General features: G+C 39.2%; 1 long non-coding RNA gene across 1 annotated transcript in view; it reads right to left on the bottom strand.

Annotated features, from left to right (window-relative positions):
- The window catches only part of LOC122125311, a 187,812-nt gene extending 166,910 nt beyond the window's left edge, over nucleotides 1-20,902 (bottom strand). Inside the window, exon 1 of the long non-coding RNA XR_006150751.1 lies at nucleotides 20,858-20,902. This is a non-coding gene — a long non-coding RNA (uncharacterized LOC122125311). The remainder of the gene's footprint in view (nucleotides 1-20,857) is intronic.
- Between the last annotated feature and the right edge of the window lie 918 nt (nucleotides 20,903-21,820).

Genomic DNA, 21,820 nt, shown 5'->3' with positions numbered 1-21,820 from the left:
CTGGAAAAAATGTAGCTGGTAGGTCATTTTGATCTGTGAGAAGTAGGCTGTGTAATTAATTTTACTACTTAACAACAATCCCCAAATGTTAGTGACTTAGAACAACACACTTTTTTTTCTCTTTAAATCAAAGTGATGAGCTTGTAGATCAGTAAGTGCCCCAACTCTGATAGCATACATGTCTTCTCTGTTCGGGGCCCTGGTACATGTCATTCTAGTGACAGAAGGCATACAGTCAGACAAAGCTGTATTTGAGAACCTGAATATAGTATAAACAGCACTCATTAACACTCTCATGGCTAACAGAAACGAAAAAGTCAAGCTTCATACCAATGAAGTGGGAAACACCTTTGATTTTACAGAGGAGAGGAGTGATAATATGCAAAGGATAAAATACTGTAGACCACATAGTATTTTCAGTTGCATATGCAAGGAAATGCCCCATATTATTTTATAAACTCTCCAGTCCTCTGATCTGGATGCTCATTTTAAATACTCAGAATCCGCTAGTGAGATTGCCCATACAGCTAGACCTAATGGCCCGAAAGGCTAAAAACTATAGTACAAAAATGGATTTTAATGAACAACTAATAATCTGGGCACAAGCCTTACACACAATGTTAACACAATGTCTTTTAAGGGTCAAATCCTCCATCCCATCAGTTATTAATAGGATTTATCTTACTTCATTGTTGTAGTGTTTCAAGAGGATAATGTATTTAATGTTCCTGTTCTTGTCTCACAAATAAAGTGTACCAAATAAACATTAATCATTGCTATCATCTATTCTACTGTCATTGCTGCCAGATTCCAATTCACATCTTAGAAGATAATGGATCTGAATAAATGTCTGTAGAGCTGAAGTAAACTAAACTTAGCAGTCATTCCCAAGGTCAAAGCCAGATCCTTATAAGGAAATACAAGGGAATTAGGATCAGTTCATGTTCACTCTGATGTTAACATGCTTACACTCTGCTTTCTTTGTGTTTCTTTGGCTCTGTGCTTGATTCATCAGTGAGGCTGATTTATACTTTCTCCAGGGACACACTTTCATGAATTGAAGGCTCAAAACAAAAGTCAAGCTCTAAATGGAAGATGCTCCTCAATCTAATCGGTGACACTGGTCTCATTTATTCAGCTGTCAGTGACTAATGGCAGACAGAAAACCAGCACAAGAACAGTTGTTGGTCACTCACCGAACAGTCTAGCTCAGTGGGGACCAAAAATGGCTTCCCAATAGCTCTCTGCCTATAAAAACTAAGCCCTGTATAGAACCCACCAGTCATCTGACACAAGGATCCCTTAAGCTGCAACAGGTAGTTTGTGAGCCCAGTCAGCCCAACACAAAATGCTGTAGAGACTGTTTACTTTCTCTTATTCAAGACCATTAAATCATTAAATAAAAATCATTACCTCTAGGCCGGTCATGAGCCAATGTGTATAATTCTCTCCAGTGCTGCCATGACAAAGCTGGATTAATCTTTACAGTCTGTTCCTCCAACTAACAACTTCTCCACAAGTGCCATCCCAATTTTTGTTCTTATTAATTGTTCAAATAGTGAATTAGTGGCCAGGCTGGCAAATGAAATGAAGTTGGTTTACAGCATGTAGCATTTGGTGGGGGCAGGGGGGAAGGGTTACTGTGGCTTGAAGTCAGGGACTGGCGTATACTAAAGGTATGTAGACATTTTGATGTACCAAAGCTAGGTGGTAGAATGGTCAGGTCCTAAATCCAGATTGTCTCTGAGTATCAGACTGGATGTAAAGTTGAAGAGTCTCCAGTTTCAATTCTTCAAACAATCCTCTATTCAACTTATGCTTAGATTTTTCTCTGTGACTCCCATCCTTTGTTTCAGTGCTGGAAAAAAAATAGTCCTTGCAAAAGTCATTTAAACTAGTTATTTAGTAATAAGGAAACTATCTGAAGCATGAATAATTATGTCAATGATTGAACACTTTCTTTCCCCAAAGGTTGCCAGGGCAAGGATACCAGAATTTCCCTTGCTATTCTTTTAGTACAGAACAGCCCTTAACACTGTGCAGTTCCTCACCAATTTACTATCTTTTTTATTTCCAACAGTTTTCTTTTATCTTCTTTTTGGTGATGATGGGAAATATTTGGACAGCAGCCTGTAACTTTCTTGTGATATTTCCCATTTGGTCTGTGTGTATATATATATATTCTTGCAAGAAATGGACAGATAGGAGAGAATACATCCCAAGACAAAGAATTAGAAACTATTCTCAAAACCAAGAGGACAACTGGAGATGGACTTGCTGCGATTGCTCTATTAAAAAGAAATTCTCTTTCTTCGCTTCAACTTGTCTGGAGTTTGAAACCTGCTGTTGTCAAAGGTAGAAGGACAAAGGGCCCAGTGTTGGGGAGTGAGCGTTCATTACCTTGGGAGTCACATCTGCCATTGGGATGAGCTTGTGATGCCTGCTGTAGGTCATATGGGAAGTACCTATTTTCAGAGGGTCATAGCGTTTTCAAAGAGCCAGTACTCTCAAGTTCAGTTGCTGACTGTCCATTTGCGAGCCCTTCATGTTGGGGTAAATCATCACCATGTCAGCCTGCATGTTCTCTTCTATAAAATGTGGCTCCTAAGTACTTCCCAGGTTGCTGGTGCAGATGGAACGTGTCAGTGTGTGGACAGGGCTTTGTGAACTATAAAAATAGGCTATAAATAGCAATTGTATATTCGAGGCAAACAGTAGGAAAAGCAGCTTGAGATCAGGAACACCAAATGTGAAAGGAGAGCGGAGGAAGACAGGGGCAGCAACGAGCAGTTTCTACCTAGAAATGCCACTCCCCACCGCTACAGGCTACAAGCGGCAGAAGTTTGACCTGACATCCCTATCCCAAGCCATCTCTACTGGCTGGTATAGACATGCCTGAGTAGAGTAGGCTACTGAGATGAAAGAGAAAATTTCAAAGATGAAGGAAAAGTGTAAATACTTTCATCGGGGTTTTACATACAAGCCCTGAGTCAAAAGTGTCTTGTTTTTGGATCTACTCTAGAGTGAAAGGAATCTGTATTATCTGTATTATATTTGTCCTAAGGCATGGAAACTCCTTCAATACACACTCACACACACACACATACATACACACGTTAAACATGCAATGCTTTGGTTTGTGAACTGTTTTATTTCTGATTTAATTTACATCAGCACTTGTCATGATGTCACCTGGGGTCAGAGGAATACCATTTAACACCACACACACACACACACACACACACACACACACACTATGGAGACCAGCTGCAAGTTAAATAAAACCAGAAGAATTGATTGCAGAAACTATCTTCATCTTTGCTGAGAGTGCACACCATACCTTGTTACTAAATATCTTGAGAATATTGAGCTATTTGAACTTTAGGGCTGAGGAAATGTACGTATATCTAATACCATGAGAACTTTAATATTCTTATTTTTGGTCACTTGGTAGATTCAACTTCAAGGAGTCCTTCAAACTAGACGAGTTAGGGACAGATGTGGGAACACAGGATTCCTTTGAGATAGCTAGAAAGATTTTTTTAAATAAGTTGTTTTTATTGTGAAAATACTGTACAAAGAGGTTACAGTTACATGAGCAAGGTAATGAGCACATTTCTTATCAAGCGTTGGGGAACAGGGTGAATACTGATGGTGTGTGTTGCACACCAGGAATTTATTCTTTCCACATGTCACCTTATTTACACTCACAACATCTCGTGAAGTAGATAAGGATATGCACCTTTTACTGATAGGAAAAACAAAATTCAGGAAGCTTAAACAAATTTTGAAAAATCACATACTTAGCAAAAGAGAGCTCCTATTTTCAAAACCATACCCCCTGCTAATTTACTTAGTGAATGAATGAATTTTTAGAGTTTACATGTGTTAGTGCTTAACTTTCAGGTGCTATAAATTTAGCAATAAAAAGCAAGTGCAAGATTCACCATACTTAGGTCTTTTCTGACAATTAGAAACAAGGAACTCACTATACTACAATTACCTATGTTCTTAATCTAAATGTGAAAATTAAATACATAAATTTTAATATTGCTAACCCAAACAGACTTAGATTGTTCCAACAGGTATAACAAAATGCTTGATACTGGTTCATTGATAAAGATTAGAAATTTATTGCTCACAGTTCTGTAGACTTGAAAGTCAAGGCCAAGGTGCTAACTGGTTAGAAGACCTGTGAATTGCTTGACCTCAGACTCCCAAGACTTGTTGTTTTATTCTCTGGTGAGGAGAGAAGGCAAACCACATCCTCAAATGGTAGAAAGACAAATGCTAAAACAGGACATGGTGCTCTCTTCATCCTTCTTTATAAATTACTAATACTGACCATTTGATCATTTCTTGAAGCCTCTACCTTTAAATACTTGTAAGGAAATGGAAAGACTTGGGGGAAAAAATCATATTAAGTGAAGTAAGCTAGACCCAAAGAAACACAGGCTTCATAGTTACACTCATTTATAATAATTACCATATGTCTAGGATAGTCCTAAGAGTATCACATTAGCTCAATAGCTATCTACATATGCTTGTATAAGACGATGCTAAGTGAAATGAACTCCAAGATATAGAAACAAGAAGTTTTTCTTTGATGTTGTTGTTTTTAATGTACTATGTGAGGTTATTTCTTTTTTCTTTTTTCCCTCTATGGTTTATCCCTTGTTGTCATTGCATTTGATTTTGGTAACCTGTGTATTCTATATAGGTTTATCTGAATTTGGGAAAGGAAGGAGAACGACAAAATAGTGATACAAAGGACAAAGGGAGAACTAATGCAACAGAGATACTCACAAGAAAACATGTTGGAAATGAGCTGTACAACTTTGCGGGGGGGCATTGGGGGAGGGAAAGTGGGAGAAAAAAGAGGAAGGAGGTAACAATGTTTGGCAAGAAATGTACTCACTACCTTACATATGTAACTAACCCCTCTGTACGTCACCTTGACAATTAAACTTAAAAGATAAATACTCTTATTAGCAATTACATTTCAACATAAATTTGGAGGGACACATTCAAAATCACTCCATTCTGGCCCTCTAGGTTAGTATACTTTTCTCATGTAAAATATATGTATTCTGCCACACACACACAAAAAAGCCACTCTTTGCTTAAAAGATGCACTGGGAAAAGGAACTTCTAAATATGTCCCTTAGAAGAATTCTAGTTAAGATTAAATTTAAAAATTAGTCTGAGTGAGAAATGTAATCATTTCACATACCATATGTAAAGGTGCTGGGTATGGATAGTCTTCAGTCGTACTTACTAGTCACACTACCAGGCTATATTCATATTATAAACGGTTTGCAGTGATTCAGTAAAATCTAGCCAGCAGAGACACTCATATGCTTAGTTTTATTAGCATATAAGTCTAATACTTGGGCAGGTGCAAAAAGATGCTGCTAAGGAGAGGTAGTCATGTTTCCAGAGCTGGAGAATGCATGACAGTACAAGCACAAAATCATGAACTCTGACAGCTCTACAACATTTCAAGACTAATCAACCTATCAGAATTCAGAAATCGCTTCAGCATCTCCAACCTCACTGAGGCTCGCCCAAGGCCTTGAAAATTGCTCTGATCATGATATGTCTGGTTCTAATAGTAATCCTGGAATAATGGCTCAACCCTGTTCCAATACTTTAGGACTAACTTCAGAAAAGACAGTGATAGGTCACAGACACAGACACACAGACACACACACAGACACACACATACAGCGAGAGAGAGAGAGAGAGAGAGAGAGAGTAGAAGGAAGAAGAAAAGATAAAGGCTTCAAGGAGTACCAGGGTAATTGCATATTTGTGTGTCTATATGCATGTGTGAGGGAGAGAAATCCTACATCTCCTATGTTTAAATAATTATAGCTAATAACAATAAAAAATCTTTTAAATTAATACAATGGGAGCTTTAGTGCATTCAGGCTGCTATAACAAAATTCCATAGACTAAGTACATTACAAACAATAAAAATTTGTTTTTCACATGTCGGTAAAGAGAACATCCAAGATCGAGCTCAGCTTATTTGGGCTGATGAGGACCCTCTTCTTAATAAGTGGATGACCATCATCTTCTCATTAAAACTTTACCAGACGGAATCTCTCAGGGTTTTTCTACATGTGTGTGCTTCCTGGGACTTGAACACGGGGTTCTTTCTCTGAGTTATTTGTTTTATTTATTTTAAAATCAGGGACAGCCCTCTACCATTTGAGCCACAGCTCCACTTGGGGCTTTTTGATAGTTAATTGGAGGTAAGAGTCTCGCTGACATTCCTCTCCAGACTGGCTTTTAGCCTTGTTCCTCAGAACTCAGCCTCCAGAGTAGGTTGCCACTGGTGAGCCACAGGTGCCTGGCATGGGGCTTTTATTTTTAATAAGGCACTGATGCTGTTCAGAGAGCTCTAGTCATGATTGAATCACCTTTTGAGGGCTCTGCTCCAAATGCCATCACCTTCAAGTACGATTTTATGATTGATTATTAACTTCATGTCATTGTTGTGCTAGCAATCAAACCCAGGGCCTTGCACAGGGCTAGCAAAGTACTTGACCACTATCTCAATCTCTAGATGATGAGGGTTAGGATTTTAATCATGAACTTTGATGTGAGGCATAAAATTTAGTCTATTTTATTGGATGATGTTATAGATTGAGCTTCCTGGTAACTCAATTCTAAAACAGAGTTATAGTTGTGTAGGATATTTGTTAAGTGATGCCTTAATTGATTGATGGGAAGAAAAAGAGTGGCTGATGGCTTAAGGAATGAGATTGGCCCAGCAGAGCTCTTTAGAGATTAATCCAAACTGTATTTCTATATTGACCACTCTGAATTTGGATTGTCCTGGAGAAAGCCATGATCTTGTGTAAACTGGCTGTCAAGAACCCTGACACTAAATGAAAGGCCTCATAACTCGATATTATATTCCTGAAGAAATATCTAAATCCTGAATGGTCAGGATTTATCCCAGTGATTACATGTTCAATTATTCTCATTCTATACTTCCAGGTAAGCATAATATTTCCTGAGCCAACCAAGGCGGTATTGCACATCTCTTGAGGCACATTTCATAGGAGCAATTACTATCTCTTTGTAACTCCCCACCAGTTATCTGTCTCAATGAATCCCTTATTCATATTCTATCCTACCACTCATTTCAACTTTACCTCCAAAATCTCCATACCTTTTCTTTTCCTGGTGCATTATCCTTGACCCACTCATAGTTTCTTGAGATGATAACAGTTTTTAAGTAATCTTTTTTTCTTATTCACCTCTTCTGTTCTATTCTTATTTACCAAAGCCATTTATATACTTTGAACCTGGAGTGAAACTATAGTCAGAAAATCACTTGTAGCACATTTTAGTAGTTAAATGTTTCGTCATTCATTTCCACTACAGATATGGAACAGAGGACTGAAGAGCAATTAAGAAGAAAGAAGAGACCCATATATATATGGATCTATCAAAAGAAGCAATATAGGAGTGCAAATTTTTACAACTCAAGAAGAGGTCTTTGTATGGTGGCTCTTAAGAGGTCTTTGTAAGTTGTCCACCATTTTATCCAAATCCTGAAGAAACCTGGAGTTACCACCCAGTTTGCTACACACAAAGCACTTCTGATTGGACTTGTTCCACCTTGTCTTGGGCCTAAACAGCTTTCTCTGCCTATATTGCAATCCACCTTGTAACAACCAAACACTTCTCATCTTTAACTATAGTCCACTTACACTACCACCAATTGTACCGTTTGGACAAGTGAATTAGTCACATTTTCCCAGTATAAACTGTGCATTTCTTACCTTTTCCAATGATCTTTACAAAACAGTAAGTTCCAAGAGGGCAGGAACTTCCCTGGATGACTTCCCTTTATATTCTTTATGTCTATGTCTGGTATCAAACAAATGCTTGGTGAGTCTGTGGATTGACAGCTGCTTTTCAACATCTGTGTGCTATGGTCTAAACTTGCAACACTGTCAGCCCCTCCCCTGAGCATGTCACGTGCCAGCCCTGGGGCCCCCTTCATATAAATAGTGAGACCTTTTCTGTTTGCAGAGAAAGTATCTCAAATATTGAAAGGAATCTCAATATTGGATAGCAAGCAGTTAACTCTGGGAAGAGGATAAAGGAGAAGACAAGAGACGAATGGTCTTCATTTCCAGGGGCATCTGCTTCCCCAAAATGAAACATTTGGAAGTTTTTTTTTTTTTTGAAGGCTTGTGAGAGGACTCTAAAATGCAACATGTGAAGTGAGGTTATTTAAATTCTGATCTTACTGTGTGGCCTATCTTCATGCCTGCATTAAAACTGTTCAGGCTTTGACCATCCACCCCCGTCATTTTGTTTGGATTAGCCGAGGGCTCCACTTGTGTGGTACGTTTTGATTTTGTCTGACAAAGTGTTCCCATCCCATCCTCCCTCAAGTAGGTCTGGAGGAAAAAAATGTACTTAGCTAAGAAGTCACAATCTCTGCGTTTTTATGCTTCCAAGGAAACCTAACAGGAAATGGCTTGGCTTTGCCATATTTAGGATAGCTTGCAGTGCACATTCAGAGAATATTCCTCAAGTTACATTTTACACAGAAAACGCCAAGACAGATGCAAAGAGAGGAGTGATCACAGAATGCCTAGGGAGCATGATTAAAGCTTTTCATTTGATAATTGAGGGAGTTCATTCCTGGTGAGGCAAAAAAAATGTATTCAAAGCAGCACAGTGAACTATTGATCAGTTAAGAACTGAACTGGAACACAGGTCTCTTGCTGATCTTAGGCACGAGGTATGAGTTAAGCTAAAGCATACTCTGGATCTGAAGAAGTGTGTGCATTACATTGATTAAAAATAGCATTTCTCAAGTCATTCTCCCACATCCTAGTGTGTGTGTGTGTGCTCAGGGTGGAAAACAGCAGCTAGAGAAATGACTCCTGAGGAAGTTCTGTAAAGGTAAGAGGTATAATTAAATTAACCAGATCTAGATTTGCAAGACAGTCCCAAGATTTATTCTGTACAACTTGGGTTATGTTCTTCTTTTTACCCTCTTTGTAGATGTGTGAAGAGATCTTGGACAAGGAGAGCAGTTAAGCACCAACTGTGCTCTGTGTTGTGCCATTCTAGGAGAAGAACAGAAAAGTGCATTGATGAGCAAGAGACACCTCTGCAAAGTGAATCAAGTATTCATGAAGATTTTTATGCAGGACACAGCATGTACCCAGGCTGTGTCACAGGAAAATGACTACACATTCTAACAGAATACATGCCAGGATATACAATAGCTTCCCCTAGATCTGCAAGACACCCGGAGGGAAGAAAAAAAGGCAGAGAATAAAGAAAAGTGGGAGGATTTGTTTAAAAGAGTCCTCTGCAATATTCCAAAGACTGCCTTGATTTCCTATGAGTGATCCATTGGTAGGCTGCCACCTATAGGCTTTCGTCCCTCTCTGCCCTAGAGGAAAATTTATTAGAATGATTATCTCCTGTCCCACTTACTGGGAGGAGTGAAAGGGAAGAAGAAAGGTCACAAATGGTGAGGATGAGATAGGGCAGGCATGCCCTGTGTTTATCCTGTGTAAGTTTACTGATTTTCCCTCACCCTCTAAATTCAGCAGTTATATCCATATGACAACCATGTCAGCTTGCTTGAGAGCTCTTCATTGTATTAGGAAAGGTAAAGGTGGTAAGCATCTGATTTTAAATTTTGACCCAGCAGCAATCTTAAAATGCAATTATTATCCACGAATATCCATCAAAGAACAGTAAGAGACTGAAAGTTTAGATAAAGAAGGTCTGGGAACATAGTTTAGTGAAATATATACACAATGAAACTTTTATTCACTCATGAAGAATACAATAATATCACTTTGTAATTTAAAAAGTGGGTATAACTGAAGATCATTATGTTAAGTGAAATAGGCTAGTTCCACAAAGACAAGTAGTACATGTTTTCATCCACTGGTAGAAGCCAGAGAAAAACAAAATACCAAAGACACAAACAAATAAACCAAAAAGTGGAACTTAGCCCAAGGTCATGTGGCTGAGTAGTTGTATAGATTAATGTCTCTGGATGGAACTTCATTCCAGTCACAGCTTTGCTGATTGCTAGCTGGGAACTGGTGTAGTCAGCCTCTAAAATGGCCCTTATGATTTCAAATTCCTTGTATAATCCCCTCCCCTTGAACAATTTGTTCCTAACCAGTAGGGTATAGTAACTTTGTGGGTTATCATTTGGTAATTAGGTTAAAGAATATTGCACTATTGGTAGACTCTGTTTCTGGCTTTGATGGAGTGAGCTACTATATGGGAGAGACCCTAGTGGTAAGGAATGGCATGAAGATGACCTCTAGCCATCAGCAGTGAAGAACTGGAAACTTTGGTTACATAGCCCATAGGGAGCTGAGTTTTGCCAAATGGCAAATGGGTTTACCTGAGACAGACCTTCCTCCATTTGAACCCTCAGATGAGACCAGTCCTAGAAGATACCTTCATTACCACCTTGTGAGAAACTGTGGGCCTGGCTTACTTCACTTAATATAATTTTTCCAAGTCTTTCCATTTCCTAACAAATGGGGCAATGTCATTCTTTCTGATGGAGGAATAGAATTCCATTATGTGGATATACCACATTTTCTTGATCCATTCATCTACTGAGGGGTATCTGGGTTGGTTCCATATCATAGCTATGGTAAATAATGCTACAATAAACGTAGTTGTGCTGGTAGCTTTAGTATGGTCTTGTTTATGATCATTTGGATAAATGCCCAAAAGTGGTTTTGCTGGGTCATAGGGGAGCTCTATGTGGGGTCTTTTGAGGAACCTCCATACCACTTTCCAAAGTGGTTGAACAAGTTTACACTTCCACCAACAATGTAGTAAGGTTCCCTTCTGTGCACATCCCTGGAGGAGCTCAATTCTGCTGCATAGTTTGGTCAGGTTCTTGACCTTTTAGGGCTTAAGTTATTCAGATCACCTTGCAGGAATCTTATATATGTGGGCTATACATCATATACTAAGAACTTCATATCTGTTAGCTCTCTTCCCCTGGCAATATGGTCTTTTCCAACTAATTTCTTTCCACTAACTGGAGCTGTCCCCAGCCTTGTTTCATTTGGTGTGGGCCTTTCATTAACTGGATCTTCTTTCCTGAATGACAGCTGCCTCACACAGGAGGCTTAATACAATACAGGACCTGAAGCACAGATATCTGCCCCTTCACCATCCCACTCCTTCCTATAAACCCAGATTTGTTCCTCATCCAGGCAAATCTCTTCAACATTCAAAAGGCCAAGGGGTCTTCAGAGGGAAGAGAAATCTCTTTATACTTTGCCAGAGAACTTTCCCACAAAGAGGAAATTCTACAAATACTCAGATGACATCATCTAGAAAAAGCTCTTGTTCCCCATGGCCCAGCCTCCCTGTAAGATGACAAGGGTTAGAAATAGAGAAACCTCGGGCCACTTGTAGGATTTGGCAAGCGGCAGCCAACAGCTGGTCCAGCTGGTTAATTAGCCCTGCACTCTGCTCCTGTCCAACCTTTACTGGCAAAAGCAGAGGCAAGCAGCTCTGGCCTGCTTTTCTCTTTCTATTAACAAAGCTCAGTGCCATCAGATTACCTTGGCCCCAAGCCAGGCCTGAACACCCTTTGCCTGCCTGCTGGTTGCCATGGTGATTGTGATGCGTCTTTTGCCAAGGCAGCAGCTGGCGGATGGCAGTGGATTACCTGCCAAGCAGCTTTACTAGCTCCAAAATGCAGATTTCTCTCCCCTAGTGAAAGGGGTGGGGGTGGGGCGTGGTTTCCAGACTCAGGAAACAAGGAGGGAGAGCTCCTCACACCTTTTGCCCCATTTCCTCTATCTTAATTTTTCAAACAAAGGATGATTATTCATCTTCATTTATCCAAATGCCCATCTGCTCAGCTCATAGATCCCATCTCTTGCCTCTTTCTGAAGAGAAGCAATAAACAATTTAGTCTTTGTCTTTACTGCTAGGAACATTCTGCCTGCCCCCAGCATCCTGAGACAGGATGCAGTTCCTTCCACACTACAAGGCAGGGCTCTGGGACTTGAAAGGGTCTCAGACCAAGGAAACAATCTCTTGTCAAGACAGGAAGACTATGCCCACAGTGATACAATCATGAAAAAATGGTGAATTTTTTAGGGTATGGATGGCCATTCCTAGGAGAATATTTGAAAGGATTCTGAATGTCTGGCCTTTTTGATACATTTTTATATCTTAAATTTTATTCAGAAGCTTCTATTAGACAACAACTGCAGGCAGAGTTAGCTTTTCCTGCATTTCAAGCATCAGTGTCCCATTGTCCTCCAAGTGTAATCAGTACTTGGACAATGCAGAGTAGGCTAAATTTCATACCATGGAGGTGTGAAGGGCATTCCAGACAGAGAAGGATAAACTGAAGGCAAGAGGCAGGAGTGAAGCATGGAATGAGTGTGAGTATGGGGGCGAAGGCTGGGAGAGAGGTGAATGGAGGGTGTAAGTTGAAGGAAGCAGGCTGAGCTTTTCTACTACAGATTGTGTTAGAGGAATATGTGCTGGAATTAGTATTCTGCCCTCCAGGCAGTGATCTTGAAGAACGGAGTGGAGCAAGGCAAGAGACAAATGAGGTAAGAAGTGAGATATTCTAGAAATTGGACATAATGAAAAAGAAAGTTTAGGACCTATATCAACAATGACTCAATACCACCAGATGTCCACATCATCTGTTAATACAGGCAAGAGTGCTTCCATGATAAATGCTGTATATACATCCCTTTTTATCCCTGAGACCTCCATACTCTCATCATCCTTATCTATAAACCATCTCCATCATCAATTCCTACTTTACAGATGAGAAAATGGACCTTGTGATATCACTGTGATTTCATAACTGGCAGTATTGGCAAAATGTTTGGTGATTATTGTGTTTTCTCTTGTTTTAATTCAAGGAAGTCAGATACAGGAAACGAAAGCAAAGACAGACAAATGGAATTACCTCCAACTAAAAAGCTTCTGCACAGCAAAGAAAACATTTGACAAAAGAAAGAGATAATCTACAGAATGGAAGAAAATAATTTCAAACTACACATGTGACAAAGAAGTGGTATCCAGAATATATAAGGAACTAAAAAAACCTCAAGAGCAAAGAAACATTTTTCTTTATTTAGAAATATGTAAAAGGTATACATAGACATTACTAATGAGAAGATACACAAAATGGCCAACAGGTAGATAAAAATGCTCAGTATCATTCATCATCAGGGAAACACAAATTAAAGCTTCAGTGAGAAGTCACCTTATCTCAATTATGAACAGTTATTCTCAAAAGGCATAAAGATAACACTTTCTGGAAGCATACATGGAAATAGGAAACTTTGTACAACGTTGCAGAAAATGTAAATTAGTATGGCTATGTGGAAAACAGTATGGAGGTTCCTCAGAAAGATAAAAATGGAACTACCATATAACCCAGCAATCCCACTTTTGGCATATCCCCAAAAGGACATGAAATCAGTATGGCAAAAAGATAACTACACTCCTATGTTCATGTAGCACTCTCTACAATTGCCAAGATCTCAGATCCATCTAACTGATAAATGAGGGGGGCGGAGAGAGAAATGTGCACACACAATAGAATATTATTCAGTCATAAGAAAAAAAATGACATTCTGTTGAGACTACGTGAATGGAACTGGAGATCATTACGTTTACTGAAAGGACAAAGACAAGCAAATACAAGTATTGCAAAATCTCACTAATATGTGGATTCTAAAAATGTTTATCTCATAGAAGTTAAATTTAAAAATAGTAATTACCAATGACTAAGGAGAAAAGGGGTGCAGAAGCTTGAGAGATGTTGAATTAAACTTAAGTTTAAGTTAAACTTAAATTAGCTGAAAATCAGTGGTACTAGAAAGGACTGGGCCATGGGGCTAATGCCAACATCTCAGAGAAAACAAGATAGACTGTCAAGAGAAAATCACTAATATATGTTTTGCTTTTCTCATAAAAATCAAGTGGTTGAAATTATGTAAAAGGCAAAATGAAATCCCATCATAGGGCCCCCAGGGAAGTTGAAGTAGATCTATGAAAAGTCTTCAAAGGAGCTGTAGTCTTCTGGGATCATTTGCTTTCTGCTTGCAGATCTGTGGGAATGAGCACCCAGTCACCACTGGACTCCCAACGGCAGATGCGCATAGTGGATAGATCTAGGTACAATTTCAGAGTCCCCCATATTAACCACTTTATAAGAAATGTTAAACTTCCCCTACTTTGTATATTTACAAAATTGGGTAATGATATCAGCATTGTGTAAGGATATTGTTGGCCTCCAGACTAAAGGATGTAACTCATTATGACATAATTTAGATAGACATCAATCTGCAAAGATCCCTCAAGTAGAACGAAGCCATGCCTAGTCTCTCTGAGGAGGGATACTCAGGCTCAGGCGGTTCACTGGTGGTGAAGTGAGAATCCAGTTCTTTCCTCCCTTTCAAAAACTGGGGAAATGACAGAAACCACTTCACTGCACTCGTGTGAGGATAAAGCATGAAGCTTCTCCTGAAGAATGGGAAGAATGCCTGACTCGTGGTAGATATTCTCTGCATCTTTGAGTTGATTGGTTGCACAGATGGTAAACTGAGGCTCAAGATATGAAGTGACTTGGCTAAAGTTGCAATGCTTTGGGACCATCTTGAAATGTTGAGAGAATAGTCCAAAGTTTCATTCTAAAACACGTATGATTTGTTTCCACATCAAATTAAAGAAGAAAATTCTTACTCGTAGTAATAAATTCCTTTAGTGGTAACTCAATAGTACTCTAAGTGTTTCACATTTACATTTACATTCCAGTTAGCCTTACATGGTAGGTATCATTACTATTCCAATTTTCATTTGAGGAAATCAAGTACAAAAAGGTTAAATAAGGAGATGTAAATGCTAATTTTCCTGATTTGAACAGTTCACATTTTATACATACATGGAAATATCAAACTGTTCCTCATAATTACATAAAATTATTATAGGTTAATCAAAAAGGGGAAAATGTTCAAGATGATAATTTAGCTTAAAAGAAACTTCTGTGCCCTAGTGAAGCTGTAACTTTGTGCCGTCTTTCTACCATACATCATTCACATGTTTGTGGTGATGCTGATGAGAACAAACCAATTCCATGTTCAGTAGTAGACAAGGGCAGAATAGTACACAGTCATGTTCAATACCAAGTGCTTGATAATGATAAGCAACTATGTCCATGGGATGTGTAAAACATTGCCTGAGGAACTTTCCCAGGGTAATTAGGCTTAGGGTTTCTGTAAGGTTGAGCTTTCTTTCAATCTTACAGATGTAAAGGAAAAGATAATGAAAATATTATGTGAGTGTGTCACATCTCCACAGATGTAAGCATAGAGACAAACAGGCTCAGATCCCTCATCATGTTAATTTGAAGAGTAATCAGAAGACTCAGAGTACGAGACTCATCTGGTTGTCCAGTCATTCAGCATAGTCAAACATTCACCTTGGTGAATCTTAATTATGTCCTTTTACCTATCTGGAAAATTGTTTTCTCTCTCTCTCTCTCTCTCTCTCTCTCTCTCTCTCTCTCTCTCTCTCTCTCTCTCTCTCTCTCTCTCCCCTTCTCCTTGTTCAGAACTGCTAAAAAAACATCTGTAACACATCGTTAAGTATTTCAGGTTATCTTTCCTCTGGCCTGTATGATAGTTCTTAAGAGTGTGGACTTGGTCTTATCCATTTCTCTATTGCACAGACTCAACACAATACTGGCACAGCTTAAATTCACTTTTACTCCATGAAGCAATGGAGGAGGGGTTTATCGTAAGAGGAAAATGTGGGTGTAGAGGTTAGAATAAGACTTGAGGGAAAACCACAATTGTGTGGTAATGAACTCCTCAGCAGCCTGTTGAAACTTCGGTGTGACTCCCTTCCCTGTCTCAGCTGGATGTTGAAGTCAAAGCTAATGTGAACCTTGAGTTCTGCTGAGAATAACACCTAAGAGACAGCAGTGTTTGAAATCATGCTGTCTCTGCAAGGGTTCCTGAGCTTGGCAATTTTACTTTTATAAGACATGGCCCTGGTATGTTTGACTTTCCAAATCCCCTTACTGAGATCCAAGGGTCTGTTTATAAAAAAACATTCCTTAAACTCATTCCTCTGTGAGTTCAAGTGGGATTTGTACTCCTCAGTATAAATTGGTCCCCTGGAGCCATATTGCATTCTGTTCCGTGCAGGCCTCTCTATTTGATGGAATGGGAAGAGAAAGCAAACACCATCATATATAGTTGGTCATAGACATCTCTCAGGGACTAGAGCCCTCTAACAATAAAAATAACAATAACAACAGTCATAGTAGTAGCCCAAAGCGGCTGTCATCTAAGAGACAAGAGTGAATGGGCATTTGGTGGAAGAAACTACATTAGTGCCCGAGGAGCAATAGGACATTTTAAGTATAGTGTTCTAGGCCATAGATAGGAGTCAGAGACATTGATACAGAAACAGATAATAATGTTGTAAAAGAAAGTGAGTGGATTCAGATCCTATCTGGGGATTTCGGAACCGCTACTAGGACATCAAGCCTATTGGATTCCAGTGTAGTCCGATTAACTTAAGAGTCTTGTCACCATAAACACATTATGGTACCTATATGGGTCAAGTTTCAGCTAAGCTGGACTACATTTCCCAGAATTCCTGTCCCATGTGTTTATAGTTAGTGTGGGTTACAACAGAGAATCTTATGCACATTTTGAAAGGTGCCAACTCTGTTTCGCAGAGGAACTGGGTGTCACTTATCTGCTAGCTCGTCTGGTTAGTACAGGCCCAAAAGACACCAGCATCTTCTACAGAGGCAATTCAGATCAGCAAGGTTAGAGGTAGGAAGAACTGACATATTTCAGCTCAACTCTGTTCGTTCCAGTTTGTGCCTGAAGCTTCCAGTTTCCCTTTCTTTATTCTCACTTCCATCTAACTTCCCTCTCCAATGTATGCCTTGTGGGCTTCTAGGTCTGGCATTAGATAAAAAGTTCACTTTCAGTGATTCCATCTCACTATTGGCCAAAATCAAAAGCTTTACAATAAATCTTTATTATAATAACTTAGTTGCCCAAGATTCTGCTTTTCTATTTGGTCATAGTCTGATACCTTTCAAAGCAAATGGAAAAGTATACATTTTATCAGAGAAAAAAATTCCTTCAGATCTTTCTCTAGTGACTACTTGTTTCCAAACATCCATGCCAATTCATTAATCCGAGGATCACTGGGCTTTTTGTCTGTAACAGGATGGTCATGTGCATTTCATATGATTATTATAAGAATTAAATGAAATAAATATGCAAAGCACTCACTCACAGTAGGTGACCCATTATGACTGCGATGGGGAAAATACAAAATACTTTTTCTCTAGGAACTTCAGTTGTCTTCTTTTCAGTCCACCCAGAGCAGCTATCTTAGAATAAATGATGTCTGATATATGCTATTTAGTTAATTTGTGATGAGTGGTCACAGCTGTCCATTTCTGGAATATGATGGAGATGAGGCTGGTTTGACTCAGGCCCTGCTTGCTTCCTCTGAAAGTGTGTCACTGCAGGCGATTTCCTCTTCACTGCAGGGGAACGAATACCTCACTAAGAATGAACTGAGCACATGTGTCTCAGTTCTAATCTCCAAACATTTCCATATGGCCTGTTGGCTGTGGATTCCCCAGATCTGCCTGCCAACTCGTCTTGCCTATCTTGGTTATCAGAGTTTGCGGTGGGGGCGGGGGTAATGTTATTGAAAAAGGATGAAGTCCTTGCCATCAGCTTCATGAGCCTCTGGCAAACCCTCTAGCTGAGCCAGCCAGTGGGCTTTCAGCATCCAGACCACAGGATGCATAGCCCGGCACCATGCACTCTCTTGGGACAGGAAGAACATTCTTTAGGTTAATGATGGGTCAGGGTTAGACCCCTGGTGACAAGTCTTTGATCAAAAGCTCCTTTTTATTTATTTAAGAAGATAGAAGGTACAGAGAATAAGCCCAGATAATTCACTGTAAGTCAATAGGAAGTAAGAGAGATATTGGTTGTAAGAAGAGAGAGAACCCAGTCCCTATCTGTTTCTTATGGCCAAGGAAGTTGTGGAATGGTACTGAATTTCTCCCATCTCAATGTTCTATTCTGTCCCTAGCTCAAAGATTTATTCTGAGCTCTGAATATTTACATTTCAGCATGTGTTAGAAAAAAGAGAGCTAGACTATCAAGACATAAATACTTGGAATATTTGCAGTGTGCCAGGCACTTTGCAATATTCTAAGACATAAACAAACAGACATAATCCTTATTTCAGAGAAAAGCTAAGAATTACACACATAAGTTATTACATAATGGTAAGATAATAAGAAAAAATGTCAAAGGCAGCTGTGACTAGTCTTCGTGTGATTTGTATAGGAAGGAAAATGTGCTAAACGAAATCAAAGAAAGTGAAGAAAGAATTTTAAAACATTGGGATCCAATTGGCCTACGAGTTATCAAGAAGTTACATAAATGAACAAATGGACATCTACAGGGTTATATCAAGTGTATACAAATGTATTAAGTAAAGTAGGTGAGAATTCAAGTGTTGTAATTCCTTAGAAAAATGAACTCAGAGTCCAACAGAATGAATACCAGGAAACTGCCTCTTGAAAGGTGTGTAGGGGGAGATCCTGAGGAGGTGGGGAGATGAATAAATAGAGGAAGGGAGGGGAGAATTTAGTAACAATATTCAATGCATATCCAAAGAAACTAGGAACATTGAGAGGATGGGTGGGGTTGGGTGGGATGGAATGGGGGAGAATGATGAGAAAGATGATATCAATTGAGATGCATTACATTTATAAAATCCATGGGTGAATGGTAACTGCTTTGTAGTACTACTTAAAAAATAAAAAATGCAGTTAAAAACCAAAATCATTTAGATGAAGAAGTTATGTTTGTCCTTGATGGAGTAGAAAATTTGGAAAGCAAAGAAAAAAAGTGAATCCAGGAATGGAAACTGGATTCTCTGCCTCCAACTAGACAGTGATCATAGAAAGACTAGAAAGCTTAAATCCTCAATTCTCTCATTTGCTATGTGGGGTTACCATGTTTCACTCTTAGAGTCGATCAGCCTGAGTCTCTAATTAGGTGACATTCTCTATGCTTTAAACAGCCTAGTTCAAAAGAAAGGCACGGATTATGAGTCACATGGCCTTGCTAAACAACAATGATCTGTACACAGACACGTGGGCAAGCAGAGTAAGATGCACCAAAACACACACAAATGGTTAACAAGCATGTTGGGGAGATGTGATTCATAGTTACGGAGCTGTTTGCACAGCCGTGCTTTGATGCAATGTTGTGCATATATACTAAACTCGAGCAACATGAAGATAGGGAGGGAGTCTGGCTTGAATTACCAAGCCAACATCAAATCCAAGCTTTTCAACTCAAATTCCCACCCATCCTGGAAAGAGTGCAACAGTGAAAATTTATGCAAGGAGAGGGAAATGTGTGAAAATTATCGCTACAATCTCTTTTCTCACTGAGCCAAACACTTAGTGTCTCTTTTGCAAGTTTGCAAAATGACAAAAAGGCTTCTCAGGCTGTTGGGAACAGATTGTCCCTTCGGCCCCACTGGAAAGAGGGTGAGGACCTGACTGCTGAGTAACATGTCTGAAGCATAGACATGATATTTTCATTTCGGCTTCAGTGGTTTGAATGGGATGATGGCTGCTTTTTATAGAATTATTGTTCTGGCCCTGTAAATTTGCAAGTCTGTTTCCAATCAAGTGGGATCTTTGTCTCATCCAGGCAATATTTCAAAAAGAAAAAAAAACCAACAACAACATGAATATATTGAAGTATGTGAGATTCTTGTCATGGAGTTTTACTAAGGTACTGTATTGCACAAGGTAACTGGTTCCTCCCAACAGATATGACTGGATGCCTGTCAAAAATACTATCTCACAGTGTTAGATGTGGTAATACATACTGTGATCCCATGTACACAGGAAACAGAAGTCAGTGGATCACAGTCTAAGGCTGGCCTAGGTAAAATCACTGGACCTTATCTGAAAGAAATAACTGAAGCAAAATGGATGGGATATGGCCCAGTTAATATAGCATTACTTGGGACTACACAACACTGACTTCAAAACCCCAGTATATTTTAGAAAGGTGTCACAGGTTCTAATGTGACTTTGACTGTCAGTTATGTTAGTCAGTCATATTAATTAATTCACTCCTATTACTTCCTCATTTTTTTTCAAGTGGATAATTCACAGGTGTCGTTGTCATCATCCGGGTATCCCTGATCGTTCTAAGATTTCTCTTAGGGAATTTCTTTTATAAAATAGTCATGATAAGAGGCCTAGAAATATTCTCCTTCATGCTCTTTCAAAATCATTCTGGTGATATACCACGAGAAAAATTCATTAGTTCCAGTTCCTCTTACTGGACTCTAGGTCTTATACTCTAGTCAGAAAATAAAAGGAGAGTTTTATTTTCTACAATAACTCACCAATTCAATGAGAAAAAATAGCTTCTGGTAGTGGTTCACATTGCTTGAGGAAGAAGGAGGGTGTGTTCTTCGCACTCCTCATGTGTAAGACCATTTTTGTGATCCACCAATATGAAATAGAATCATCACACTGAAAACAAAACAAAACAAAAAAGAGACATTCTGATTGCTTGGAATTGTTTCGATTTGGGGTAGAAAAGGGAAGAGAGGTTGGAACAGAGTCTCATTATGTATCCCAGGATGGTTTGTATGTTAGAAACAGCTCAGGATCTTGAGGTGTCATATAGGAGTAAAGACATCAACTTGAAAGGAACTTGGCCAGACAAAGTTTGGCATCAGCCAAAACTCTGAGAGCCGGCAGGCTGCTCCCTTTTTATCCCTAATCCAGAAGTTCCCATCCCTCTGCTCACATTGGCTGAGTACAGTCAGCAAAAGGATACAACTAAAATTCAAGGCGCTTCTAACAGGATGGCTTATTCACAGTGTAGCAGGAAAAATGACGTATGTAACTAAAACATAGTTAACAAGGGCCAAGCCACTTAGCCCTTCAGAAAAACAATCCTCTCAAGATGAACAGAAAGGAAGCAATCTCATTTGATAGAAAATACATACCTTTCTGGCTTGGAAAAAATTATATTAAGTGAAGTAAGCCAAGCCCAAAGAAACACAGGTCCCATGGTTTCCCTTATTTGCAATATCTAGTATATGTCTGAGTCAAGCAGAAAAGGTCAGATAGGGTGATGTTAGGGAAATGAACCCTAAGATATGTATTCAAATGTTTTTTTTTCTTTCATGCGATTGTTTCTAACGCATTTATAAGATAATTTCTTTGTTGCTTTGTATGTCCCTCCCCCCACAGTATAACCAGTGCTTTCACTGTATTTGATGTCGGTATAATTTGTGGAGGGGAAGGGGAAAAACAAGTCGTTTAAACGAACTTTACAACTTTAGTGCGGGGGGGGGGGGGGTGTAGCGGGGAGAGGGTGGGAAGGGATGGGAAGGGGAAACAGAGGAGGAGGCTACAATGCTTGATAAGAAATATACTCATTATCTTGCCCATGTAATTGTAACCCCTCTGTACAGTATTTTCACAATAAAAAAATAAAAATTAAAAAAATACATACCTTTTTCACACATGCCTCAGACTGACATTGAATTCTTGATACACTTGCCTTTACCTCCTAATTCCTTGAACGGCAAATATTGTGCGATCATGCCTGCTGACATTGTGTCCCATCTAAGAATCCTTCATAACAATATAATATACATGTGCACATGCCCCCCACACACATATACACCACTCTTCACA

This window comes from Dipodomys spectabilis, unplaced genomic scaffold, assembly GCF_019054845.1.
Source record: "Dipodomys spectabilis isolate Male_0828 unplaced genomic scaffold, ASM1905484v1 ptg000264l, whole genome shotgun sequence".
Lineage (NCBI taxonomy): Eukaryota > Metazoa > Chordata > Mammalia > Rodentia > Heteromyidae > Dipodomys > Dipodomys spectabilis.
This window is presented reverse-complemented; position numbering and strand designations above follow the sequence as displayed.